The sequence below is a fragment of the Perca fluviatilis genome, chromosome 4 (genome assembly GCF_010015445.1).
Source record: "Perca fluviatilis chromosome 4, GENO_Pfluv_1.0, whole genome shotgun sequence".
In the NCBI taxonomy this organism is placed as follows: domain Eukaryota; kingdom Metazoa; phylum Chordata; class Actinopteri; order Perciformes; family Percidae; genus Perca; species Perca fluviatilis.
The window spans coordinates 32,646,266-32,674,258 of NC_053115.1; the positions used below are offsets into that span (position 1 = coordinate 32,646,266).

At 42.1% G+C, this 27,993-nt stretch overlaps 1 protein-coding gene across 4 annotated transcripts in view; it reads left to right on the top strand.

Moving 5' to 3' along the window:
* The first annotated feature begins 1,333 nt into the window (after positions 1 to 1,333).
* ripor3 (RIPOR family member 3) overlaps positions 1,334 to 27,993 on the top strand; it is an 83,155-nt gene continuing 56,495 nt past the window's right edge. For 3 of the 4 annotated variants that reach the window (XM_039797652.1, XM_039797650.1, XM_039797654.1), the window contains exon 1: positions 1,334 to 1,603. The gene's annotated coding sequence lies outside the window, so the exon portion shown is untranslated. Of the gene's footprint in view, positions 1,604 to 21,245; positions 21,279 to 27,993 lie in introns of those variants that run through there. The other variant, XM_039797651.1, reaches the window with a different exon arrangement.

A 27,993-nucleotide genomic window follows, 5' to 3' on the forward strand; every position in this document is an offset into this window, starting at 1 on the left:
ATGTTCTGACGGCATTGCTAAGAAACGTCTCCAAACATATAGACGACGTGATGACGAGTACGCTGTGCAATGTTTATTTCCTCAAACGCATGGCCATCAATCAGGACATAAAGCAGCGGGGTGAGCGATGTTATGTGGTCTGTGCCAGAGCCGAGTTCTCCGGTTTAAAAGCCAAACATGATACTCGCCGAGCGGAGCACAGCAGAGCGGTGGGGGGGGGGAGGGAGAAACAGAGAGAGGGAAAAGGAGGAGAAGGCTTCTGAAACATTTACATTTACTCTGAAATGCAGAAATAGAAAAAGTAAGAAAAGGCAAGGAAAAGAGTGGAAAGAGAAGATGAAAGAGATATTTAAAAAGACTGGTGGAAAGTTGTAGGGAAACAGAGTATCCCAAGAGACAGCAGAAAGAGAGGGGGGGGGGAGGAAGAAAGAGAGTGAGAGAGAGAGACAGAGAGAGGGGGATTTAAGTTGAGAAAATGGGAGAAAAAAGGATTTAGCAAAGAACGACGAGAGAGAGCACGATAAGAAGTCACGTGGAAGGAAAGAAGGAAAATGACAGATCCGAGATGACAGAGAGCATCTGGAAGACTGAAAGGAAGGAAGAAAAGAAAGGAGTTGAGAGTATATCAGAATCAGAAAAGGATTTCTTGCCAAGTAAGTAGCACCGATGAGGAATTTGCCATGGTTGTTGGTGCCTACATAAACGTATTAAACATTCATATGAAATAAACCGACAACCAATACAGAGAGAAATAACACATACATATAACTATTTCACATCAAGAAAGAAAGATGGATTAGTGCAGGAGGTGAGGGTGTGTGGAGGAGGAGACGCATGAAGAGAAAGAGTTAGAGATAGAGAATAGAAACTAAGAATGACAAAGTGCTGAAAGTGCTGGAAGAGCGGGAGGGAGAGAGTGAGAAAGAAAGGGCAAATAGAAGGAGTGTTGAGAGCTGGGAAATCAAGAGAGAAAACAAGGAAAGGTGGCAGAAACAGTGAGGAAGGAGGAGGTGAAGAGAAGGAACAAAAGGCTAAGGTACATCACATTTACAATCATTTTGAAAGATATGTTTGCTGAGGATTTTGTTGGTTTTCTGGCCTGTACTGAAATGTACATGTTCTTATTCATCTTTTATTTATTATTATCTATCTTAACATGTTCAAAATAAACTAATTAAACTAAACTAAATTTTAAAAAAAAACTGTCAGAGTGGGAAGCGCTGAAAGAGGAGGAGAGAAACACAAAAAGAGGGAGTGGAGAGGAAGCTGAGAGAGGGAGAGAGAGGGAGAGGAGAGGAGAGTAGAGGCAGAGCAGGAAAACAAAGAGAGTGACAGAGAAGGGGAGAGGAGGAGAGCGGAGAGAGAAGAGAGGAGGGGAACTCAAATTCACCGCTGTGTTCCCCAGTCTCACTGACGTTGTTTTGAAACTCTGCTGCTGCAAAGACTGAACGCTATCAGGACCGAGCAGGCAGCCCACACACACACACACACACACACACACACACACACACACACACACATGGATATGACTCGTCCGCTGAGGCAGTTTGGTGTGGTGGACTCGGAGTGACAGTTGGGAATAACCGGTTCTTCATCCCGTCAGGTAAGTTTAATACGCTTTTATCACTCGTGATGGATCATGTGGAGCTTAGTGTTTCTAAAAAAAAAAAAGTTTGAAATTAAGAATGTTAAGTGAAGGTGCTTTAAGGTCTCTTTGGTAGGAAGGGTCCCTGTTGTGGGGGTTTGAACCTGCGTCCTTTTAGTTCAATTTGAACATCAGCTCAAAAAGTGTATCAAAATCATCACATTGTTGCACAGACTTTTCTCTTATTGGTTGTGCCGCTGGAAAACATGAGGGCTGTTTTCTATAACGTCTGTTTAAAGGACTGGAGAAGATTGTTGATATATATATATATAAAAAAGTTATTTGTATATGTAGATACAATAACTCAAAGGAGCTTTCTCTGCCTATGGTAGCTGCTTATACAGTAGCTTTGAAATCAAACAGAAACGTTTGAGCGGTTGTCATGACATTAGGGAGCCAACTAACAGCTGGCAGTAGATGCTGTGTGTTTGAGGAGCAGCTGAGTGTGGGTGAATCATAGACTGTTAATAATATACAGTCTATGGGATGAATGCAGTCGGGAGTTTTTAGACACAAGGTGAGCACCAGTCTGTTCAGCGGATGAAAAGTCCCACGGGGCAAGGGGATGCTGCTTCTCCCGGTTTCTCAGCGTCTGTCTGCTGCGGTATCCCCATCAGTAGTGGAATGTAACTAAGTACATTTACTCCAGTACTGTACTTAAGTACAAATGTTGAGGTACTTTACTTGATTCTTTTCTTTTCATGCCACTTTCTACTTCTACTGCGCTAAATTTCGGAGAGAAATATTGGACTTTTTACTCCACTACATTCATCTGACAGCTTTAGTTACTAGTTACTTTACACATTTACAGATTTTTTGCACACAAAACACATGTAGTTTTTAAAATACGATGTTTTATTGTAAATTAAACTGCCCAACAATGTAACAGCCTACAAGTCCAGCTCAAATGATTAGACCGTTAAACAGTTTGGATCGTTTATAAAATGGGAGGATTTTTCCTGCATTGAGTACTTACTTTAAATACATTTTCCTGACGATACTTACATACTTTTACTCAAGTAGAATTTTCAATGCAGTATTTATTACAGTGTGGTATTAGTATGTTTTACTTAAGTAAAGGATCTAAATACTTCTTTGACCACTGATTACCATCATATCTGTTCTGATCTGCTGTTTTTGTGGAGTAACATTTTTGGTTTTTTTTGTTACTTTGCAGGGTTGTTACAGTTTACTTTCAGATCTTCAGTTACTATAAGTAGTAATATATATAATATAATATAACATAATATATATATTTATAATGTATATAATATAAAATATAAAAAAGGAGCACAAAACGACAGTTGGCGACATTAAAGAACGGCTTGTTTATTGCTAAGGGCATATGGTCAAAATTAAATGATTGACTAATAATTAAGTAATAACAATAACTTATATTAATGACTTATTTCACCAGTAAATTGCTGGTAAACGACAAAAACAAGCACCAGATGGGAAAAGGGCATTTTACAATAACTTAAAATGCACCACAAGGCTGGCGAGTTTCAAGTAAACGCACCATCTGCAGCTGCGGTCAGACTGTTACGTCCCGCTGTTGGAATCCTCTACAGGGAAATCCAGTCACACTTTACACCGCTTAACGTAAACTTTCGGCATTTTAACCATTGTGTTTAATCCAGCTGCTAGCTATCGGTAACGTAGCGTCCCGTGCAGCGATGCTTCTGAACAACATAAAAAAAGTCAGGCACCGAAATGAGGAACCGAAATTTGCGTTCATATTCGGTCTCGTTACTACCGTTTACATCGGAACCGGTGCCCTATTGGCACCGCGTTTCGGTACCCAACCCTAGTCTTCAGATTTTTACTTCATTTGATCTACTCTCTGTTTTAAAACACTTCCGTTTACACGCACTGCGATCAACGATTACGTTTACGAGCAACTTGGTCAGTAATCCGATTTCTCCCCCGCCCCTGAGCATATTTTCAACCCAAGGCTGGCAGCCTTTCAGCTGCAGAAACTGACTTTAATACGTATTTGGTTTCAGTTTCATCCTTTGGATGTCATTCCGATGAAAAGGGCAAACCACTTTAAGTATTTTATGTTTGCTTTTATCCCACTACAGTGCTGTCGGGGATTCCCTTTCTCTGTCCAAATTCTTCTATCCTACAATATCTTAAATACATGTTTAAAACGTTCTGTGTTTCTGCAGCGTTAATCTACAGTAGCAGTTCTCTTCTGATTTTTGCCTGCAAACCTCTCGTCCCTCTCTCCTCTCTTCTTCCTCTCTTGTCTCCCCCCCCGCCCCCACATTGGATGGAGGTTTTGCTCTTAGAGCCAGATGAGCGTCAGTTTCTCATGAACCCCCCCGAGTGAGTGCAGCTCAAACTGACGAGCTGCCAGAGCAAACATCAACACAACAAGCCGGGTCAGGATCTGCTGCTCGCTCACCATTCTCTCTCCCTCTTCCTACCCCCCCCGCCCTTCCCCCCCCCCCACTAACCCTTCATTCTGTTTCTCACTTTTCCCTCCTACCATCTACTTTTTGGTTGGTGTTTTTAGTTTTTAGTTCAGAGTGCTGCTGCAGTTCAAGGTTCCGTGAGTTCATGGTTCTGTCAACTTCAATTTGTACTCTTGCAGTGTGTGTGTGTGTGTGTGTGTGTGTGTGTGTGTGTGTGTGCGTGCGTGCGTGCGTGCATGCGTGTGTGTCCTGGCAGTAGTAGGGGGGTCTGACTGATTAGATGGACTCAGTAGGAGGTCCCTGGTTTAATTGTGGTTGCATTAAATGCTAACACTTGTCACATTGTGTGTGTGTGTGTGTGTGTGTGTGTGTGTGTGTGTGTGTGTGTGTGTGTCCACACTCGCTGGTATCACTGTAAGTGGCTCAGACGTCCTAACAATGGTTTCATTAGCGGTGAGGATTCCGACGCATCACAAACGAATGCGATCATTACCAGATTAATAGAGTTTGCCTTTGTGGTCGAATGAAGTGTGCGGTATTGGTCATGGTTGTATTGCTGCTGTGATACACATTAACTGCTGTGTGTGTGTGTGTGTGTGTGTGTGTGTGTATACCATTTGGTTGTTAGTCACATCATCTGTCACTTTTATTTCCATTGAACAACACAGACACAAAAATATTTATTAATTTAATGATTAAATAAGGTCTCCAAACTTACCTCAATTATAACTTGTCTCCTGCTAGTTGTACTACAGCACTTACTTTAAAAAAAATAAGTTTGGAGACACTACCTTATTTAATTATTAAATTAATAAATATTTTTTGTGTTGGTGTTGTAGTTTGTAGACGGTCCCTAAGTACTCGTCTTACCGCCGTCTCACCGCCGGTTGCTACTAGCGACCATATGTTATTTCTCCAGGTCGGAGGACGGCTCGTTTTGATGAAAATGAGTTTGTAGCTCGTTGTTAACCTTACTACGTTAGGAAAGATGCATCGTTTCTGATTTAATAACATTTCGCTATGGAGTAATTGATCCCGGAAGTTCGAATCTGTGAATATCTTTGTAACTTTGCTCACGTTTATAAAACCAAGGGCACGGATTATGAATCCTTGCTAACAGTTTATGAAACCGAGGGAACAGATGTTTATTCTGTGTGCACGGTTTAGTTTTTTTTCTTCTCAGCAGACCCCAGGGGGGGCTCCTTAGCTTTGGAAACACGTGAAATGCCATGTTAAATTTCCAAGTCCTCCAAACCATATGATGATAAATTATGGACCCGAGCGGTGGAAGAAAATACGACCCTCATATCTAAACCAGAGGACTCAGTTTTAAACACGTTGTTAACGTTGTAAAACAGTCTCAGTTTGGTTTGGGCACAACATTACTTAGTTAAGTTTAGAAAAAGGTCATAATTTGGGTTGAAGTCGGTACATTTGTTAAATTTCTTTAAATCTGATTATGCACGTGTCGCAGAACGTGACGTAGTACCGTTTGTTCAGTAATGCTAAGAAGACTCGCCGTTTACTTTTATTTTCAAACGGGACATAAACCCCGGTCTCCTGGGTGAAAGTCCTGTGTTTTTTTTTTTTACCCAAACCTGCCTCCTAACGTGGAATGTGGCGCTCTTATACTTCGTCACCTTACTTCCTGCTCTGCTACTATGTAATTACTACAGCCACTAGAAACGTAAATATGTGTCGTAATTGCTGCTTAAACAAATGACTTATGGGTTTTTTTTCAGGGAGGATGGTCTCTAAATGTAACTGAATTGTATTTAAGCTATAGTGCATAGTTTCTGTCTCCTCCATGAGGAATTCTAAGTAATGACGACAACACTGTCATTGTAAACACATGATACAAGCCTTCCGTGATCGCCCACCACCCCAACTGCTCCTCCACAAAGTTGCTAGTAGCCAAGGAGGACACGTAGGATTAAAAAAACATGATGGACTCTTCAGAAGAGGACGTTATCTTGTAGTTTTTATGTCCTCTTTGTCTCCAAAGCTGAACGCTGCTGTTGTCCTCTTTCTGGTGACGTCAAACTTATCATTCGAACTTCTGCACATGAAACTCGCCAGACTAAGTTTGATAAGTTTGATAGTCCTCTTAGTTTGGAGGAACAGAAGCATTAAGGCCATTATTGTGGTGATCGGGAACATGACATTGATTGTGGTAAACTAAACACAAGACTACAGCCCGTGGTACAGTGGCAATATTTTCGACTGAAGAAATTTTAAAGTAGTAAAGGGTGTCTTTTGTGGTTCGGGTGATGTGACCCTTTAACCTTAAGTGTAATAGATGTGAAGGTCCAGTGTTAAGATGATCCATAATATATCTACATGATCAAAATAAACTGATTGATGATTCAAATCTTCTCACTGGTGTGTGTGTGTTTATTTAAAGGCCAAGACTACAATCTGAAAGGGAATTGTCTCTGTGTGTGTCTGTGGTGAATATATGTGTTTTGCATGTGTTTATTGAGTGTGTGTGAGGTTGTATATATGGTATTATCTGCATAAATGCTTGCTGTGTGTATCATTGTTCAGTGCATGTTTCTGCATTGTGTGTGTGTGTGTAGTTAAGGAAACAGCTGTTGGATGAATCATCATTTCTTAAAGAGGTGTGATACTTGCACTAATCGGAGGTGGCTGCTCTGTGTGTGTGTGTGTGTGTGTGTGTGTGCGTGTGCTCTGTGTGTGTGTTTGTATCTGTGTTCAGTGCATGTTTCTGCATTGTGTGTGTGTGTCGCTCGATGGTGTTTAAAGCCCCCAACGTCTCCTTCCAGGCAGCGCTGCGACCGTTGACTTCAAGGCACCTAACCCTAACCTTAACCATTGCCTAATCCTAGTGCCTTCAACTGCATTTATTATCCACACGCATACGCATACGCACACACGCACACGCACACACACACACACACACACACACACACACACACACACACACACACACACACACACACAGCTTACCTTGCCCCATGCTTTGTAGCCTTCACCTCCACAAACTCTCTGGAGAAATGATGAAGTGAGAGAAAAATCCACTCCTGCTGCTCCACATGACGACTTTCTGAAACTTATAGAAGACATAATCATTTTATTTCTGGCAGCAGAAAGAATCATAAAGCTGTTCATTTGCTAACTTATAATATCGTCAGTGTCAATAGAGGAAAGTAATCCAGCAGCACAGGTGTGATTGCAGAGCTGTACCGAGACTGATAAACTGCAGCCGCATGTTCAACTCTTTCCAGAAACATTTCTGGAGGCGACAGAGTTTGGCTACTGTTTTATCTCTTGGAAAACTGTTGTGGCTGGTAAGAGGTTCCTCACCTGTGATCATAAACTGGAAGAGTGACAACGAAGGAGACTACCAATCAAGTTTATGTGCTCAGCACATTCCTATTTAGTCAAAATATGGTGTTGGTGCATTTGCCTCACTCAGTTTTTATTGAAATTTTTTTTCCAGAATGTGAACATGTTTGGATTTGTTGTTGTCTGCTGCGAGCTGTGCATGTGGTTGCATATCGAGAACCTACTGAGAATCCATTAGGAGACGTACCTTTCCAATTATCTATTGTTTTATCATTCCTGACACACATTTTTGGTGGTAAATATTAGAAACCTGGCTCTGTCTACATACGTAGTCACCTATGCAATGTGGTACATTGTTTAGCTTAAATGATTAAAACATTTTTTTTTACATCAGTTAATATTAAAATGCTCATATTATGCTCATTTTCAGGTTCATAATTGTATTTAGAGGTTGTACCAGAATAGGTTTACATGGTTTAATTTTCAAAAAACACCATATATTTGTTGCACTGCACATTGCTGCAGCTCCTCTTTTCACCCTGTGTGTTGAGCTCTCTGTTTTAGCTACAGAGTGAGACATCTCACTTCTGTACCATCTTTGTTGGGACTCTCACATGTACAGTAGCTAGGTAAGGACTACTAGCCAGTCAGATGCAGAGTATGAAGGCGTGCCACGCTAGCAGCTAGGCGAGCATTATAACGTGTGTTACAAAGTGACGCACGTTCGTCTCTGAAGTAAAGGCTGGACGACAATAGAGCTGTTTGGAGCAGTTTGTGAACAGTGTTTTCTGTTGGAGATGGTAAGTCCCTTTGGGGTGGGCTTTGGGCTTTTCACTTTGTAAACCGATTACATGCACAAAAAAGATATGTAGCACAATAAAGGAAAGGGAAAAAGCCAAAAAGCATAATATGATCACTTTAAGAAGTCCATCTCAAATAACAAAAATATAAAACAGCAAATGTTTAAGTTGTGCATGACAAGATAGAAAATTCAATTCAATTCAATTTTATTTATAGTATCAAATCATAACATAAGTTATCTCGAGACACTTTACAGATAGAGTAGGTCTAGACCACACTCTATAATTTACAAAGCCCCAACAATTCCAACAATTCCAGTAATTCCCTCAAGAGCAAGCAGTGCGACAGTGGCGAGGAAAAACTCCCTCTTGGGAAGAAACCTCGGACAGACCCAGGCTCTTGGTAGGCGGTGTCTGACGAGCCGGTTGGGGGTGTGATGAACAGTGGCGATAGTAGTCACATTAATAATGGAACAGTGACTGGATGTAGCGGGAAGCTGCAGGGTTCAGCAGGACGCAGCATGACATTGCAGGGCATCGCTGAGCTCAGCAGGGAGTGCAGCAGGACCACGGCGACAGCTGCAACCAGGGTCTTGGTGCCAACGTTCTCCAAGGAAATACGCTGGGGGAAAAAAAGCATAAGGACTCCGGGGAGTAAACTCCCCAGAAGCTAGGATTAGTAACAAGCATTTCTGGGACGGGCTGCACACAAATAGTAATAGTAATAGTAATAGTAACAGTAATAGAAAGGGAGAGGAGAGAGCAGCTCAGTGTGTCAAAGGAAGGAAGTCCCCCGGCAGTCTAGGACTATAACAGCGTAACTATAACAGGTAACTAAGAGAGACATAATAATAATAAAAGGTGCGTTTTAAATTTACCTTTTTAAAGAGGGTTTTTGCTTTCAGGCTAGGGCTCGTTTTAAGCACCAGAAACGTTTTCATCTTCCCTTCATAACGAAAGCCTCTGGACATCCTCGTTTGATTGGAGTCAAAATCTTTTTTTTTTCTTCATTTTTGAGCCGGAGATGAGGCTTTTATTCTAAAGGATTTGGGTCAAAGGTCTTATTGTTGTTGTTGCTGGCGGGACAAAAACATTACTACGTCAGCTTTCATCAAGCTCGCATTGTTTGTCTGGGTACATCAAAGATGTAAAATAATGTCAACTATGGTCAGCTCTTATTTTGAAATGAGGTTTGATGTTATATTGGCTTATAAAACAAGTAATGCAACTAAAATTGGATTAAAAATCAGAATCTATAAAAAACAAGAAGCCTATCTAACCCTAATCTCGCATTGCCAGACCTATCTCGACAGTACTGGGGAGTAAGGTCTGGCTACACCACACATACAGTGGGGCAAAAAAGTATTTAGTCAGCCACCAATTGTGCAAGTTCTCCCACTTAAAAATATGAGAGAGGCCTGTAATTTTCATCATATGTACACTTCAACTCAACGAAATCACATTGTAGGATTTTTAATGAATTAATTGGTAAATTCCTCGGTAAAATTGTATTAGGTCACCTACAAACAAGCAAGATTTCTGTCTCTCACAGACCTGTAACTTCTTCTTTAAGAGGCTCCTCTGTCCTCCACTCGTTACCTGTATTAATGGCACCTGTTTGAACTTGTTATCAGTATAAAAGACACCTGTCCACAGCCTCAAACAGTCACACTCCAAACTCCACTATGGCCAAGACCAAAGAGCTGTCAAAGGACACCAGAAACAAAATTGTAGACCTGCACCAGGCTGGGAAGACTGAATCTGCAATAGGTAAGCAGCTTGGTGTGAAGAAATCAACTGTGGGAGCAATTATTAGAAAATGGAAGACATACAAGACCACTGATAATCTCCCTCGATCTGGGGCTCCACGCAAGATCTCACCCCGTGGGGTCAAAATGATCACAAGAACGGTGAGCAAAAATCCCAGAACCACACGACGGGGCCTAGTGAATGACCTGCAGAGAGCTGGGACCAAAGTAACAAAGGCTACCATCAGTAACACACTACGCCGCCAGGGACTCAAATCCTGCAGTGCCAGACGTGTCCCCCTGCTTAAGCCCGTACATGTCCAGGCCCGTCTGGAGTTTGCTAGAGAGCATTTGGATGATCCAGAAGAGGAGTGGGAGAATGTCATATGGTCAGATGAAACCAAAATAGAACTTTTTGGTAAAAACTCAACTCGTCGTGTTTGGAGGAGAAAGAATGCTGAGTTGCATCCAAAGAACACCATACCTACTGTGAAGCATGGGGGTGGAAACATCATGCTTTGGGGCTGTTTTTCTGCAAAGGGACCAGGACGACTGATCCGTGTAAAGGAAAGAATGAATGTATCGTGAGATTTTGAGTGAAAACCTCCTTCAATCAGCAAGGGCATTGAAGATGAAACGTGGCTGGGTCTTTCAGCATGACAATGATCCCAAACACACCGCCCGGGCAACGAAGGAGTGGCTTCGTAAGAAGCATTTCAAGGTCCTGGAGTGGTCTAGCCAGTCTCCAGATCTCCACCCCATAGAAAATCTTTGGAGGGAGTTGAAAGTCTGTGTTGCCCAGCGACCGCCCCAAAACATCACTGCTCTAGAGGAGATCTGCATGGAGGAATGGGCCAAAATACCAGCAACAGTGTGTGAAAACCTTGTGAAGACTTACAGAAAACGTTTGACCAAATACTTATTTTCCACCATAATTTGCAAATAAATTCATTAAAAATCCTACAATGTGATTTTTCTGGATTTTCTTTTTCTCATTTTGTCTCTCATAGTTGAAGTGTACCTATGATGAAAATTACAGGCCTCTCTCATCTTTTTAACCCTTGTGTGGTCCTTCGGGTCCCAGTGACCCGAAGGACAACACAAGGATTATGTACTTCCCTTTACTTTGTTGAGAATTGCTCTCTAAACCCTGTTTCTTGTAAAGTAAGTAAGTAAAGTTTATTTCTAGAACACATTTAAACAGTTTAAGCTGACCAAAATGCTGTACAAACAAGAACTAAGGTGCTGTATTAACCCTTGTTTAGAGAGCAATTCTCAACAAAGTAAACGGAAGTACATAATCCTTGTGTTGTCCTTCGGGTCACTGGGACCCGAAGGACAACACAAGGGTTATGTGGGAGAACTTGCACAATTGGTGGCTGACTAAATACTTTTTTGCCCCTCTGTACATTCTTGGATAGGAGAAAAAAAATACTCTGGGTTGTTTTGCATTTCTTTAAACCAATCACAATTGTGTTTGGCTGCGCTAAGCTCTGGATGCAGCTACGGTGGCTCTGCAGAATAGTCTCAGGGAAGGAACTTGTTTTGGTGGAACATTTGCACCCTGCAAGAGAAAACGACGTGTGTACTTCGTCCACACCAATCGGTCCCAAAATGTCCCAGTTAGAGAAGATATATGGATAGATCTTTACTGTCACTGCACATATTTACACAAAAAAACTTATCTGGAGCAATCCAGTTTGCAGAATTAAAATACAATATGAAATATAAAATATCTACAGTACACACACCTCACACTGACACACCTCACTCATGACCACGTACACATTACTCATACTATAAATACTCATCAAACATACACATATTACCCATAGTATAAATAAATACTTAAATATAAAAATAGAAATGTAGGGAACAGTGAATAGAAAAGTTATTGCACAGACATGAAGGAAAAAGGCCGTAAACATTCTTTCTAAACATGTTTTAGCCAAATTATATGGTGTTTGTTAAAGGGGTGATAGAACGCAAAACCGATTTTACCTTGTCATAGTTGAATAACGACAGTTTGGTGGGTAAATAGGACGTACATAGAAGCTCAAAATCCCATTGACGCCCCTTTACTATGAAAATCTCATATTTTGAAACTGCCGCTGAAAACGGGCGAATCTCAACAAAGCTGGAAGCTTACGTAAGCATCCCAAGACCTGTACCTTTGTCACGCCCATGGATGTATTAAGAGAACGGTCACGCCCCAACATTTACACAACTGACCTGAGATCAGGTAGTCTTCTGAATCTAGGTCACGCAGATCTCTGCTATTCCATTACAAAATTCACTTCTGAAACTTTTTATGCGAGAAATCAACCAAATGAAACCAAATCAAATGTAAAGCTCAAATATGGGCCGTTTTACGAAAATTGATGGCTAATTGCAAATTTTGTCCGACTGTGTGTCGGAGTTCAGTGGCCGGTGCTGCCTGGGTTGCTACATCGCTGCCCTGCAGCCCTGCTCAATACCCGCGCAAACTTACCCTTTTCTGGGTGACTGGACTACCAAACGCCGCTGCCCTGACAGAGCTCCAGGGCCTGCAGCCCGATGTTCTCCCTCCCCTCTTCCTACTAAATGGCCGGCCGTTGAGTGACTGAGAGTGCGGTCAGCTAGCTTGTTACGGCCACAATCTCTTACCGCAGGTTCCAGTTAATCTTATAATGGATATGTGTGTTGAGTTATTAAACAAACAATCAGGAAATAAACGCCTCTTGTCCGCGAGTCTCATTGATATAGCCGCGGTGAGCTGGTCCATCAATGAGAGCTAGCTAGCCTCCTCCTAACGAGACCTCTGACATTCACAAAAATGCATTCAATTGAAATCCGAAATCGGACAAGTGTTAGCTAAGCTTTGTAAGACCTTGGGGAACCTGTAATATACATGCCATGACGAAATTCAAAGTGTAAATATACTATAGTTATGCCGAAAGTGTAGCTAGCTAGCTGCGATATTTCCCCATTGTATTCAATGGGACATATAGCTAGCTAGCTAGCTAGCTGCTCCTCCTAACAAGACCCTGAGTTCATAAAAATACCTTAAATTGAAATCGGGCACAACGGTTAGCTTTGTAAGACCTTGGGGTAGATGTTATATAAGTGGCGTGACGAAATTCAAACTGTAAATATACTATAGTTATGCCGGCAGCCTGTGATCCGATTCGCTCAACCAATCAGCGCGCGTCTCTAATGTGTGTGTATGGCGATTCGCTCAACCAATCAGCGTGCAGCTCATCTAAATATTCATGAGCATACCATATTTGGAAGAAAAGCTCTTGTTACAAATAGGGCCAAAACACAGGGATGCTTAAGGGCCAATAAAATATCAACCTGGCCATTTTCAGCCCAACCAATGTTACATACCCCATTAGGAGACCATAAGGAACAGTGTGAAATACCCTATATAATCATTATATCACCCCTTTAAATAATTGGATAACCACTACCAACTCCTTCAGTCTGAAGTGGGGAAAAAGGTGAATTTCCAAACACATAATCTGTTCTTTTTGCATTCAAGATGCCTTTAGCTACAGGAGTGTAACACAGAGGCCGTCTCTCCTTCCACAGTAACTTCTCAGGAAACTCCAGCTGGTGACCCAAAGAGGTCAAAAACCACTGTGTCCAAAGATTTTGGCACTTTAGATTTGCTTTGAGTGCTCAAAGTTAAAACAGTCCTTCACATCCGAAGAACAAATATTCTCAATAGTCAAACAAACTCAATTCCTGTTGCTCACTTCAGGGTATGTCATCAGGGGAAGGTCAGGGCTGGCGTCCAGTGTTTGGGTCATCATTTCCTCAACTTTCTCTTCTATAAAGAATGTCCTGTTTTTATGTAGTGATTAAAACAAACCATTCAGAGATTGAGCAACACAGATATTTAGATTCAGGAATGATCACATACAAAGAGGAGGAGGTAGGAGTTTGAATGGTAACTAATGTTGACATTTTGGGAAATATGCTTGTTTGCTTTCTTGTCGAGAGTTAGAGGAGAAGATTGATATCACTCTTTGGAAATGAGTGGGGCAATATTCTCATCTAACTCATGGCAAGGAAGCAACCTATTTATAGTTGCTGTAAACTTTATGCTAAGCTAAGCACCTCTAAAGGTTCACTGATGAACACGTTATATCTCAGGTAGTCTCGCTTTGCCAGACCCTCCTCCACAGCGCTGCAGAGGAGGGTCTGGCTAGTCCACACAGCATTCCGGGATGGGAGAAAAACGTGCTCTGGTTTATTGGCATTTCTTTAAACCAATCACAATCGTCATAGGCGACGCTAAGCTCCGGGAAAAGCCACGGTGCCGCAAAATAGCCTCTGGAAGGAACTTGTTTTGGTGGAACCTGTCTACATTCAAAAGCTGTTTTAGTCATGCAACAGAAAACTCAGATTGGACAGATAGTCTAGCTAGCTGTCTGGATTTACCCTGCAGATATCTGAGGAGCAGTTAACCATAGTCCTCATAGGTCCACCGCAATTCGTTTAGAATTACAACACAAAGAAAGTGGAAGGTAATGGGTGAAAAGAGTGAAATCCGGCGGAATTTCCGATGGCAACGGAGCAATCCCGGAAGTGGAACGTCATGGGTACAGCCGAGCAAGAAAGCAAATAAGCTTATTTCCCAAAATTCTAACTATTCCGTTAAATTAAGCATTGCGTTAGGTCATGCAGGACACGGAAGTCACACGCCCACTAACTGAATTATCACTTCCATCAGTCACAAACCAATCACAGCCATTCTCACATCAAGGCGGTCCATTTAAATGTCTCCCTATTCCTCACTGAGCCTTGCTGCACCAATGTTGCATTACACTGCTGCTGCTGCTGCTGGCAAAGCTTGCCTCCACCACCCCAGCCTCCACCTTCTTAGTTTAGAGTCCATTTAAAACCATTCAAGTTTAAAATGGTTTTAATGTCTTGATTTGGGCCCTCTCTTGTATAAAGGAGGGGGGCATAAATGGTTAAATCTATGATGAGAAGGTTCCTGACTGAAGATGTCTTACCAGCCAAAGCCAGCAGAGGAAAGGTCAGCGATTCTTTGACTCTAGATTTTAACCCCTCCCCCAAAAAAACATCCTTTGTATGATTCCGAATGACGATTGAGAATAATCTGATGATTCAGAATCACAATCCTGAATGGTATCCAGTCATAAAGTGACAGAATAAAACAAACTCTGAACACTCCACATTGGTTGACGAGCTCAAGCTCTACAGGCTAACCAGTTTATAATAATCTATTAGGAGGGTTTTTATACCATATATTTTGGTAGATGCTGATGTTGGCAGTATTTGAAGATAAACATCCGTCTTTGCAGGTAATGATCTCACTTAAAGTGTTTTACCACCTGAATGTGTTTGACATCAATGAGAACAATAATACTCAAGCGGAGGAGTGATTTCTTTTTCAAATGGTGGATATCAGATTTTTTTGGAAGGAAACATTTCCATTGTTCCAAGACTGCTGCAGTGAAGAATATGATTTTAGTGTTTTTAAGTGGGAGTGAATAGTCTCTTCTTTTTTTTATTATTAGAATACATAAAGGACCGTTTGTATCAGGCGTCCCAGAAACTACCACTCCCTTACTGGTTAAATCAGCCCAACTGGTCTATCAACTGGTCCTGGTCAGACGTATACTGAGCATGTATAAACACATCCTCGGACCAGCTTTCTTTCATATGACACATTCAGTTTCACATTTATTATTTTAATAGGACACACAGTAGATTTTATTTCCATTGAAACCATGGACTGTAACCAGTGTTGGGAGTAACACGTTACAAAAGTAACGCAATTACAGTAACGTATTCCTTTTTGCTGTAACGCAGTAGTATAACGCATTACTAATTACATTTTGGTAATATTATACCCGTTACAATCTCAGTAAAGCGAGTTACAACGCATTTTAACCTGACATTTAGTGGTGTTTTTCTTAGTTACTTTGCATATTCACATTAATTATGCAAAATATTATGAATAAACTATGATATATTAAAATGGATAAAGATGAGACTTTATTGATCCCGTGGTGAAATTCCCAAGCTACCTTTCCAAGTCATACTTCCACTGTTATTTTGGTGAAAGTAACTTAAAAGTAACGCAAATGTAGTGTAAAGGATTACAATTCAGAGACAGTAATATTGTAATATGACTAATTACTCTCAGTTGACAGTAACTAGTAATCTATAATGTATTACATGTTGGAAGTAACTTGCCCAACACTGACTGTAACAGTTTAGAGCTCGGTATCCAAAATATAAATCCTCCTACTTCATTACAAGAAGTTTACAACTGTGAGGTTTTTTTTATATTTTAAGGAAAAATTGTAACGTCACCCAAAACGGTTATGTTTTCAAATTAAGAGCCTGTGGAAACGACGTAAACGTCAATTTAATGTGTCGTTCATGAGATTTAAGGGTTTCCTGAGCAGTCAGACACACACTTGGCACATTGTAGTTTTTTAACTGTTCCCAACCACTGAGAGGTGGCTCTGTCTGCTCGCTCACATATTTCCTGTCACAATGCAGTGCTCTGTGCTGCCCAATAAAGCAAAACTGCAGTAAAAGTCTTTAAAATACACTCTCTATTTATGAGCCTCAGGCTCAATATAGTTTCTTATTTTTGCACACAACAGGGTGAAGGGCCCGACTACTGTTGACCTCACTTAGCATTAACTTTTTATTTGGCAGCGGTTTGAAAAATGATTACTGGCTCAGCAGTAAAAGCTGCTGTTTAAAATCAAAACTGTGGTTCTCAATCTTTTTGGCTTGTGACCCCTTAACTCCAGTTGAGACTCCTCATCAAGCTTCAAGGCGGAGTTGTTAGCAGTTCTCCCAAAGAGGCGGCATTTTATCTTTTGCTATCTTATTTTATTTGATCTTATTTATTATTTCTAGTATAGTTCATGTATTTTTTGTATGTATGTGAATCTGTATGTGTGTATGTCCCTGTAAATTGCTGCTGTAACAGAGTAAAATCCCAATTTGGGATTAATAAAGTCTATCTATCTACATATCTATCTTTCTATGTATCTATGTATCCATCTACATATCCATCCATCCATCCATCCATCCATCCATCCATCTACCTACGTATCTAGCTACGTATCCATCAATCTATCTATCTACGTATCTATCTACATTTCCCCTTTAATCTTCTCACATGGTTTGTTTAAGGCCCAAAAAGGTAAAAGTATCCAATATTTCACAAAAAAGTCCAAATAATGTAGAGCTTAGATCGGGCCCAAAAAATCAAGCCCGACCCTGCCCGAGCCCGTGCACGTTGTGTCCGAGCCCGGCCCGGCCCGACACATTAACTGGAATTATGAGCCCGAGCCCGATTTCAACCCGACACTTTTTTAATCCGTGGGCCGTTCGCAAATGGATCTGAATGAAGAAACATAAAAAAAAAAACTCAACGTATTTCTCTGGCAGGGCTTGCCTTGCCCTCAGGGGGAGCCTATGCTTGGAGAAGTAACAAAAGAGGACGTTGAAGGCTGACTATTATCTTTTCTGCCATGGCGAGACTGCTTCATGTGTCTGTTCATCATCCACTTCTCCGTTTTATCAGCTGTCATAGGCGAACAGCGTGCCGCACTTAATGCACTCAACAAAGCCGACACATATGTTGTCACTGCCCACGACTTGTTTAAAATGGCTCCATACCTCCGACTTTCCTCCAAACTTGCTCAAAGGTAATTCTCCTGTTTTTCTTTTTTTCTTTACATCCTCAAGCTCCATGTTGCCCTTAAGCTCCACCATACAGCCCAGCAGGCCCGGTGTGATGCGTGCGAGAGGAGGAGACTCCGCGCATGACACATGTTGCATTTTGTAACTGTAGTCCAACTTGTGTAACTTTTTGGACACATTTGTTAGGCTACTTTGGCCTAAATATAGCCTATATAGATACTAGTTCTGATTATGGCATAGCTTTCTCCCCACCCAATTAGGCTAAAGTAATGATTAAAAAAACCCACAAATGCTTGATCAAGGGTCCGGTCCGGCCCGGCCCGGCCCGAGGATAGTGGCGGAAAATAACGGCCCGGCCCGGCCCGGCCCAAAGTCGGGCCGGGCTCGGGTCGGGCTCGGGCAGAGAATCTAAACTCTAAAATAATGAATATAAATGTGTGTATCAGAACTTTGTTTCTTCTCCTTTCTCCCATTAATCATCTCATGACCCCTCAGATTTATCAGGTATCCCCTCGGAGGGGCCCGACCCCTAGGTTGGGAACCACTGGACTACATTTAACATTTAAAAGTAGTTCAAACTAGTTCCACCTCGAGCAGCCACGACAGTAAAATGATACTTACACACTGCATTAGTATTGACAATCTGATAATGCCATATGCAATAATAATATATCAGTCACAGGAGACATTTTACTGCAGAAAGGGTACTTTTACTTTTGATACTTAAAGTGCATTTAGCTGATAATACTTCTGTACTTTTACTTGTATTTAAGTGTTTTTAAATTATGGAATTGAGTAAAAGATGTGAGCACTTATGTTTTCTGTCCCACTCCAGAATTGAACCCTGACATTTTTCTTTATATGTGGGACCTATTGTCTCTGTGCAGAAAGAGAGAAAATATTGGTTTAACAGAACTATCACATGGAACTGACAGCTCATTTAGTAAATCACAGACCCCGGGGGGTCCAGTGTAATAACATGGAGCTCGGTCTCTATTCTATTGAATAAAATACAGCGCAGGAGAACTCATTTTGTCATTTGATTGCCAACGTTTTTTTTTGTTTTGGGAATATAAATAAACCTCCAAAATAGTTGTGTGATTTTTGTCAAACTGTTGCAGACATTTTAACTACTTTGTGTTTAACTTCTCTGTAACTCTTCTTGGTTTTAGAGTTTTTAAAATGTGAATAGTTTTACCTTCACATTAGGTAGTTTCCATAAGGCCCGATGAGACCCGCGGGACTTCCTGCGATTTTGGCCGACATCACTGTCTTTCTTCAAGAGGTTGTAGCAGGATCTGAAATAAAGACATTGGAATCATGTAGCGAGCTACATGCTGAAAACAGCAAGTTCTGAAGAAAAGAATTTGATCGTTGAACAAGGCAGGCCTGTTTGGTTCTTTAAGGGAATGATCGTAAAGATTTGAAAAGAATATGTTTTTGGCATTTCCTCTCTAACTGGGACCTTTTGGGAATGATTGGTGGGATTCATTCATTCATTTAAAGCTATAATGCATAGTTTCTGTCGCCCCCATGAGGAGACCTAAGTAATGACAACAAAACTGTTGGCGCATCCACATGATACAAGCCTTACGTGAACGCTAGTAGCCAAGGAGGACATGGAGGATTAAAAAACCATGATGGACTCTTCAGAAGAGGTCATTATCTTCGCTCGAGTTTCTGCACCGGACGCCACAATCTTCTGAACATAGCCATACTGAGAAATACAGAGAGAGTTGTGTGGAGCTGATAGTTAGCTTTGTATCAACTCATTTCGCAATGGCTTGAATGTAACTGACGTTTATTAATATCAATAGGTTATGCACTAAAGCTTTAATATTGTATGTGGCATTTTCTTTTCGGGGTGCAAATGTTCCACCAAAACAAGTTCCTTCCTGAGACTATTTAGCAGAGCCACCGTGTTTGATTTGAATATTTATGCATACTGGGGTCCCTATACTGGGGCGCGCTCGCGCACACACACACACACACACACCCACACAGGTTTGTGGCACTATCTTTGTGGGGACCTGTCATTGACATAATGCATTCCCTAGCCCCTTAACCATCACAACTAAATGCCTAACCTTAACCCTTACCTTTACCATAACCATAACCTAATTCTATCCCTAATCCCCCAACCAAGTCTTAACCCTCAAACAGCCCTTTAAACTTGTGGGTCCAGCATTTTGGCCCCACAAAGCTATCGGGACCCCACAAGTATACTGGACTCCCGGTTTTTGGACCACACGAATATGGTTAAACAAGCACACACACACCCACCCACCCTGGATGACAGGACATCACACACAGGCCAGAGAGACACACCTCCGTCCACACTAGCAGGTCAAACTATGGAGAGTTCATCCAGACTCCACTGTGATCTACAGGCCCCACAGGTCCACTCTGACACAACACAGGCAACCACCCAGGGTCAAAGGTCAAACCCTTATGTTCTGATCCCTGACGGGTCAGCAGTGTGTGTTCGATAACACAAGCCAGATACAATCAATTTTAGGTTGGTAGTTACAGAGCAACATGATGATTCATTACGAGTCTTTGTGTTTGTGTCCACCTGATGAATGTTCATCAGTTCAGCATTCTCGCTCTCTCTTTTTGTTATTTTTGGTCTCCACCAACTCCTGAGGGAAATATCTGTCTCTTTAGCTGCTAAATGCTCCACTCTGTTCACCAGCTGCTCTCTAAATGTTTCTGTCTGCTGTCTGCCGCTGAGCAGGTAGTGTACAGTGGCTTTTTACAGCTCCTTCTCTGAAAACAACGCAATGAGATAACTGAGAGTAAACCAGAACAGTAAAGTTGTGGCCGGACAGATCAACGATGAGCTGAAACTCACTATAAAGCTCTGTAAAGCTGGAGGAGCTGCTGATTCAGCTGATCAGTTCTCTGTAGATTCATCACTACCAGAGACACCTTTAACGTTGTCTTCACATAGTGATTTGATGCATTTTTATTATGAGAATCCGATTACAGCCGCTTTAACCAAAAATGAAACAATAATGTTGCCTTTTGAGTCACGCTAATTCACTTTGAAAGCTTTTTATGAATGTGTGTTCTGTGGAATTCACCACATTGTCCAACATCAACAGTGTGCTCAACATATATGCATGGCAATATCTGTTTGGTAAGTATATGCATATGTGTGTGTGTCTGTATGCATGTGTGTGTGTTTTATCATTTCCCAGCACATGGCCTGGACCCCTGTATGAGCTTCTCTCCTGTTTACTACTGATAGGAGATAATGTCCTCCTTCAAAACATAACGCAACACGCACAAACTAGAGCCTGTTTCAAGGAGTGGGTTTAATGGATTGTACTGTCCACTGGAGAGTAGGAATAACATCAACATTAGACAAGTTTACATACCGTCACAGACCTACAATTTGTGATTATATTGGATGGATCAATGGAAGTACATTTCCAGGATAATTGACTGGCTTCCGGCGCGTGTCCCTCACCTTCTGCTCTCTGTGTGTTGCCGTTCTCAAACTCCGTTCTCTTTGTGCAACAAGGCAGGCCTGCTTGGTTCTTTTAGGGACTGACTGTAAAGATTTACAAAGAATACGTTTACGGCATTAACTCTCTAACTGGGACGTTTTGGGACTCATTGTTGGAACTGCTGTGGACGAAGTACACGTGGTGATACACTGGTAAGAACAAATGAGGTTTAACCATGTATCCAGCTAATTTAAATAGCTCACGTTACTTTGTTGTGTGAACTGTTAACTTCATTTAATATTGTATGTGGCGTTTTCTTTTGCGGGGTGCAAATGTTCCACCAGAACAAGTTCCTTCACGAGACTTAAAGAAATGCAAAACATCCCAGAGCATTTTTTTCTCTCCTATCACAGAATGTATCTGTGGTGTAGCCAGACCACATTGCACAATTCAAAACGTTTTTGGATGAACCTTAGCACCCGTGACTGACTGGCCCAATTATAGAAGTCGGTTTTAGATCCCAGCATATTTTAATGGATCGGTATCGGATAAAATATTTAATAATACTTTATTTTCTCCTGAACTCTCCTGTGTTTTGTCCACCACGCTAGTGTAAATAATTCAACAAACACAAAGAACCATTAGTTGTCTGGTTTGTGTGGTCTCTGCAAGCTGCCAAAGATCATTTGTGAGAGAAGAACCTCCACTTTGTAACACCACTGGACAACCGCAAGTGGACTGAGGGGGCTTTCGCCCCTATCTCGTTTGGTCCGGACGTTCAGACTTTTCAGTTTGATCTGAACCAAAATTACAGGCGTGAAACCTCCCCCGGACCATACAGCCAAACCTGGGTCCGGCGAACAGAGGTAGTCTCGGTCCAAATCAAACTGAACCATGGTCCGGTTCGTTTTTATGGATAGTTCAGACTTATGGAGTTAATTTTCGTAGTAATGTCTTGTATAGTTCTTTAGTACGCTTGGCATGAAACCCAAACTAACCGGATCAAATGTATAAAAACGTGACCCTTGGTTCGGACTTTCAGGCGTGAAAAGGCCCTGAGGCAGGCCAGCTGACAGTCTTGCCTGGGCCCGGGACGAGATAAGCTTAGATGGGCCCCCCGCGCCCAGATCTCTCCTTTTTCCTTGCTCTTCCTCTCCCCTGCTCTTCCTCTCCTGTTCCTCTCCTCTCCTGTTCATCTCCTGTACCTCTCCTCTGCTCTTCCTCTCCTGGTCCTCTCCTATGCTCTTCCTCTCCTCTGATCTTCCTCTAATCTGATCTTCCTCTCCTCTCCCTTCACATCTCTCACTGAAATTAATGTGATCAGTCTCTGATCCATCCTGCTCCAGATCTCTCTCCGATAGGGCAGCGGTCCTCCCCGCATCTCTCTCTCTCTCTCTCTCTCTCTCTCCCTCTCTCTCTCCCTCTCTCTCTCTCTCTCTCCTTCTCTCTCCCTCTCTCTCTCTTCTCTCTCTCTCTCTCTCCTCTCTCTCTCTCCCTCCTCTCTCCTCTCCCTCTCTCTCTCTCCCCTCTCTCTCTCTCTCTCCCCTCTCCTCTCTCCTCCCTCTCTCTCTCTCTCTCTCTCTCTTCTCTCTCTCTCCTCTCTCTCCTCTCTCTCTCTCTCTCTCTCTCTCTCTCTCTCTCTCTCTCTCTCTCTCTCTCTCTCTCTCTCTCTCTCTCTCTCTCTCTCTCTCTCCCTCCCTCTCTCACCGTAGCCTGACTCTGTCCCTCCGTTGCGGGCAGCGGGCCCCCCTCCCGACACTCTCTCTGTCACCTGACAGCAGCTGGATCTCTCCTGTCTCATCCTCTCTGACGGAGCTGCCAAACTCAACTCTTTCTGTAAAAGAGAACGTGTTGTCTCAGGCTTTTATACGAAGCTAATGGACGTTAACATGAGAGCTGGCCGTTAGCTTACGCGTACATGGCTCATAAACGTTGGCTGCGCTGTTTCTTACCTTGCTCTACGTTGACAGTTCCAGCTTCACCGTCACCACCTTTTTTTAAAAATATTTGTTTAGAAAATCTCTAAGGCCTCTATTTTCTTCTTCTCTTTTCCTTCCTTTTCTGAGCACCGGACTTGTGCTGACCGGACATTTTGAGCATACTGAACTTCAAATCTACTGAAAACAACATCAACTTTTGATAAGTGGCCAAACCATTTTTGTGTTGGGGGTGGGGGTGTTCTTGACCACTATTTCAAGGACAATTAGGAAGAAAACAAATAAAAAGCTTTTATGTAACTCAAATATTACATATTTTTTTTCCACAAATAGGCCTATTTAAAAAATTTTTTTTCAATTATTCCATAATTTAATGAGGGCCCAGTTCTGGGCCCCCAGTTCTGGGCCCCCCCCTACTGTGGGCCCGGGACAACAGACCCGTTTGTCCCCCCCTATCGGCGGGCGTGCCCTGAGGGTTTCAGTAGTTCCAGGATGATTTCAAGACAAACATTTCAGTTTTATTCATCCACCAGAAGCTTCTCATCGTGGTCACTGTTGCATTTGTTTGAGTGCCAGGTGCAAGAAGAACCGGTTGCCAATGGCCTCAGCAGCATAGTCATAACCGTGGTTTTCCTAAAGCATCTGGTTTTTGCTCTACCTGCTGAGAAGTAAAGGAACCCGGTGAAGAGAGAAACTTCTCTCTTCTCCAGCTTCACACAGTACGACACATCACAAACGACCCGTCTCAGGTTAAACTGTGTTTTAGGGCACATTTTCTCTCTAACTGGCTGAGCCGTCGCTGAGTCGGGACGCCCCCCGCAAATGTCGTTTGTCTGAATAAAATGCTCGTGGCCTCAGGAGGCAGAACAGGAATTTCCATTTCACACTTGGGTGAAATTCCAGATTTGCTGAGCTCACCCCTCAGGGCCCTTTTCAATGGCCTACATTATGCCAAGCAAATTCAATCATGTGAAAGGAAAAACAGTATGTAGCTTCACATTTATATTTTAGGCATTCGGCCGACTTCTATCAGAGTGAGTGACGCAAAGTGAAAAATCAGGAATAAATCATCATATTCCACTTCCATGTGGCCCAATAACAAGAAAAACAAGTTGCAAGATGCTACAATCTTGTGGCATTTCGCAGTGCTTTAAAGTATCATGAGTGCATACATTTTGAACCCTGCAGTCCTGGCTGGCAGTAGTGCAGGCTTTGAGCCAGATTTTGCAAAGCTACAGGGAGCTGTGTCTTTGTGAAGCCCTGCATGCTGTGCCACATATATGCATTCTCCTCATTTTCAGATATCAGGTTTCTGCTCCATAAGGGCGCTGGCTACACTGATGCAGTGCAAAATATGTTGGCCATTGGACAGAAAAGCAGAAACTAAAGCAACATTATACGGACACAGGGGTTAAAGGAAGTTGAGAGGGGGTTGGTCAGTTTTTATACTTTAGGTTTGAATAAAAAGTTCAGAATTCCCAAATTCCCATTTTTTTTTTTTTTTTAGATAATCAGCTCCATGTGCAAAATAGATGGATGTAGAGCAGCAGATTGTTAACAATCTGCAGGTTAACAAACTGCTGCTCTACATCCATCTATTACATCCTCTAGTTTGTTAACCTGTGAGCTGACAGTGAAAGCTGCTGAAGCTAACGCGGCACGTCTATTTTCTTCCTTTTGACGTGTGACTACAGTAATTATGTGTTGGGCTCTGAGCACTGCCAAAACATGGGTGACCTACACTCAACGCTGTCCCTGAACAGTGTAGACACGGTCTTAGGGTTAGAGTTTCTGCATTCAGCAGTTTGAAGATGGCCTGTGTTTTGATTTGCTGTAGGTTGTGTTATGTGTAATTTGTATCCTTGTGGAAGGATATCCTTGTTGTATGGCTGCCGTTGAAGGGGTCCAATTCTGTGAGTTTTTGGGAAGCATATCTCCTGTATTAGTTGTGGCAAAAAAGTGTCTTGTAACAGCACTGTTATGTGCGTAACAGAAATCCTCAATTTTTTTAGTTTCGGTCAGCTGAATTACCAGAGAAACATTAGTATTAGATAAACGTTTCAACCATTACAATTATTATTATTGATTCAATTCAAAGTAAAAAAAAAAAGTAGAGTATTCTGCAGTGGTTCATGAGCTTTTGTACGGTGGAAACCCATTTCACAAATGGGTGGTTAAAAGGGCAGCAGGTCGGACTCAAACCCTGCGCCGCTGGGTGAGCTAGAGGTCGCCCCAAGAAAGTGATTTCTGAGCAACACTGTGATATCTTTGTCTTTGAGGACATAACGGCCACGTACGAAGGGTTTACTTTATTGTTAATGCTAACATAACGACAGGAGAGTTAGTAGCTTCAAATCACGTTACATGACTAAACAGACCAGTGTGTGTGTAGAAGCTGTTCTTTACTAGATTGAACCCACTGGCCTCACTCCCCACAGGGTTGCTGGGTATCAATTACAACCCACCCACCCACACTGTGTCTGTTTAGTCATGTAATGTGACAAAGAAACAGCTACCAGTGTGATCTTTTATTTTCTTGTTCGTAGTGTATGTTTATATATGTGTGTGTGTGTGTGTGTGTGTGTGTTATATATATATATCAGATAATGATGAAATAATGGCGTAACGTGGTAGGTGGCTGGACACAGAATTTTACAGCCTCTCATGTCTTCATTCTGTCACACAAAAACCCCAAAAACCTAGTTCTTCTGTTTATTCCAAACAAACCAGAGAAGTAAACTCCAGAACTTCCTGTGGTCTATGGGGACTTTTCCAAGAGAAAGATTTCTTACACCACATTAAGGATAAAATGCTGGAAAAAACAGTAAAGAATTAAAGCTGCAAGCAGCGATGAACAGCCTCTTGTCACTCCTGGCACACCGGGGGTACTGGCGGGACATCCATCTGTAAATCGAGATATCTCTGTGCGTGTGTCCTCACATGCGCAGTACAGCACACATGCGCAGTATTGGGGGGGGGGCGGGGGGGGTTGGAGTTGGTGCATACCTAGAACTAGAATGATAGCAGGGTTTTTTTTACGAGCCGCCATTAAGCTCGGCTTTGAAATTCGGGGGAAGACAGACCCATGTGACGTGTTCGTCCAATCAGCTGCCGGTTTTCATTTTTTGGGCAACAATACAGATCAGCGCCGCCTGCTGTTATGGAGGCGTATTACGTCTCGCACACACGCAGAACGTACGCTCAAGGCGGCGTCGCTTTGGTGTGTTCCGAGGCACTTTTTTGACCCACTCGGGGGAGACTGATCAGTCCGACTGCCTTTTCTGCCTGTCGGCCGTCGGGGTGGGGTGTCGGAGCCTTTAGGTGAACGCCAGGGTTGTTGGGCTCTCCAGCAAGTTGTTTTGTTGTCGGCGGTTGCGTACATTTCTTCAGCCGTGCTGCACGCTGTTTAAGAGCGTCTGAGCCCGGCTCCCTCCCTCCTTTCCTCGCCTGGAGCGGCTTCACCAGCAGGCTGAGCCCAGCGCCCTTCCTTCCTCCCTCACCCAGGGCACATCGCTGCCTGGATGCGTGACCGCTAGACGGAAAAAAAAGGGGACACGCAGAATCTCTAGATAAGCCGCAGCTGATCGAACCGGGCTAATTGAACTGCTCTTACACTTAGATAAAGTTATGGGGATAAAATACTGAGAACAAAGCAATCAGCCCATTCCCAACAGGCACACACTCCAAACGGCCACTGCACTAGTAGATATAAAACACTCGATGAGAATGAAAGATAATTGAGACGAGTCCATCAAGAGACGCGCTTAAGGCATTAGCTCAATCTCTCCTCTCATCAAAACAAAGCCCAGGGTGGTTGACAGGAAGAGACAGGGTTTATGGGAAATTAATGTGGTCTTAGAAGTTAGTTATATATCCAATTTAATAAATATATTAATGTATTACAGTATGTTGTTTCTCTTTTGTGTGTCTGATTTAAAGTGCTCATATTATGCTTTTTCCCTTTCCTTTATTGTGTTATATATCTTTTTTGTGTCAGGTTTACAAAGTGAAAAAGCCCAAAGTCCATCTCCAACAGAAAACACTGGGCACAAACAGCTCTATAGTAGTCCAGCCTTTACTTCTGGGACAAACGTGCGTCATTTTGCGTCACTTTGTAACACACGTTATAATGCTCGCCTAGCTGCTAGTGTGGCACACCCTCAAACCAAGCTGTCTATAGGCTGAAGCGGGTTTGTTTTGGATCACACTAGCATGCTTGTCAGGCCCCGCCCTACTCTGCTTCTGACTGGCTAGTAGTCCTTACCTAGGTACCGCACATGTGCGACTCCCAACAAAGATGGAACAGAAGTGAGATGCCTCACTCTGTAGCTAAAACAGAGAGCTCAACACACAACCTCTAAATACAATTATGAATCTGAAAATAATATGAGGTATTTAATTGTTTTGCCTATAGGCCATAATCTGAATCTATATAGGATTTCTACATTAAATATATTGCTTAAAGTAGTATATTAGCCAATCAAAAGACAGGCATTACACATTAAATTCAGGCAAAATTGAAAAGATTATTATCTCCAATATAAATGTAAAATTATGAGAATATCTTCGTGATTGAATGCATTATTTATGTTCTCTTGGAGCTATAATAATGCAAATTCTACCAAAATAAAACATTTTCGGATTATTATAGACAGGCAAAATTGTCTTATGCTCATTACTTTGAATAACAATATGTATATATATATATATATATATATATATATATATATATATTATAAAGACAACATGAGCCTCTTTCCCCATCCAATTGCAGCAATTCTAAAACTTAACCCAGGTAAGATGGACGCCATATGGTTCCATCCCAGAATGGCAAGTCAGAATGACATGTCACATCTATTGTTTTATATCTATGGTTGTGGACTTCCTAACCATCACTGCGAGCTCCAGTTATACATTATATCCTGGGTGGAGTGAGTGGCACTGGAAATGACTTGCAGCATATTTTGGTTTAGTTTTAATTGAATATGTT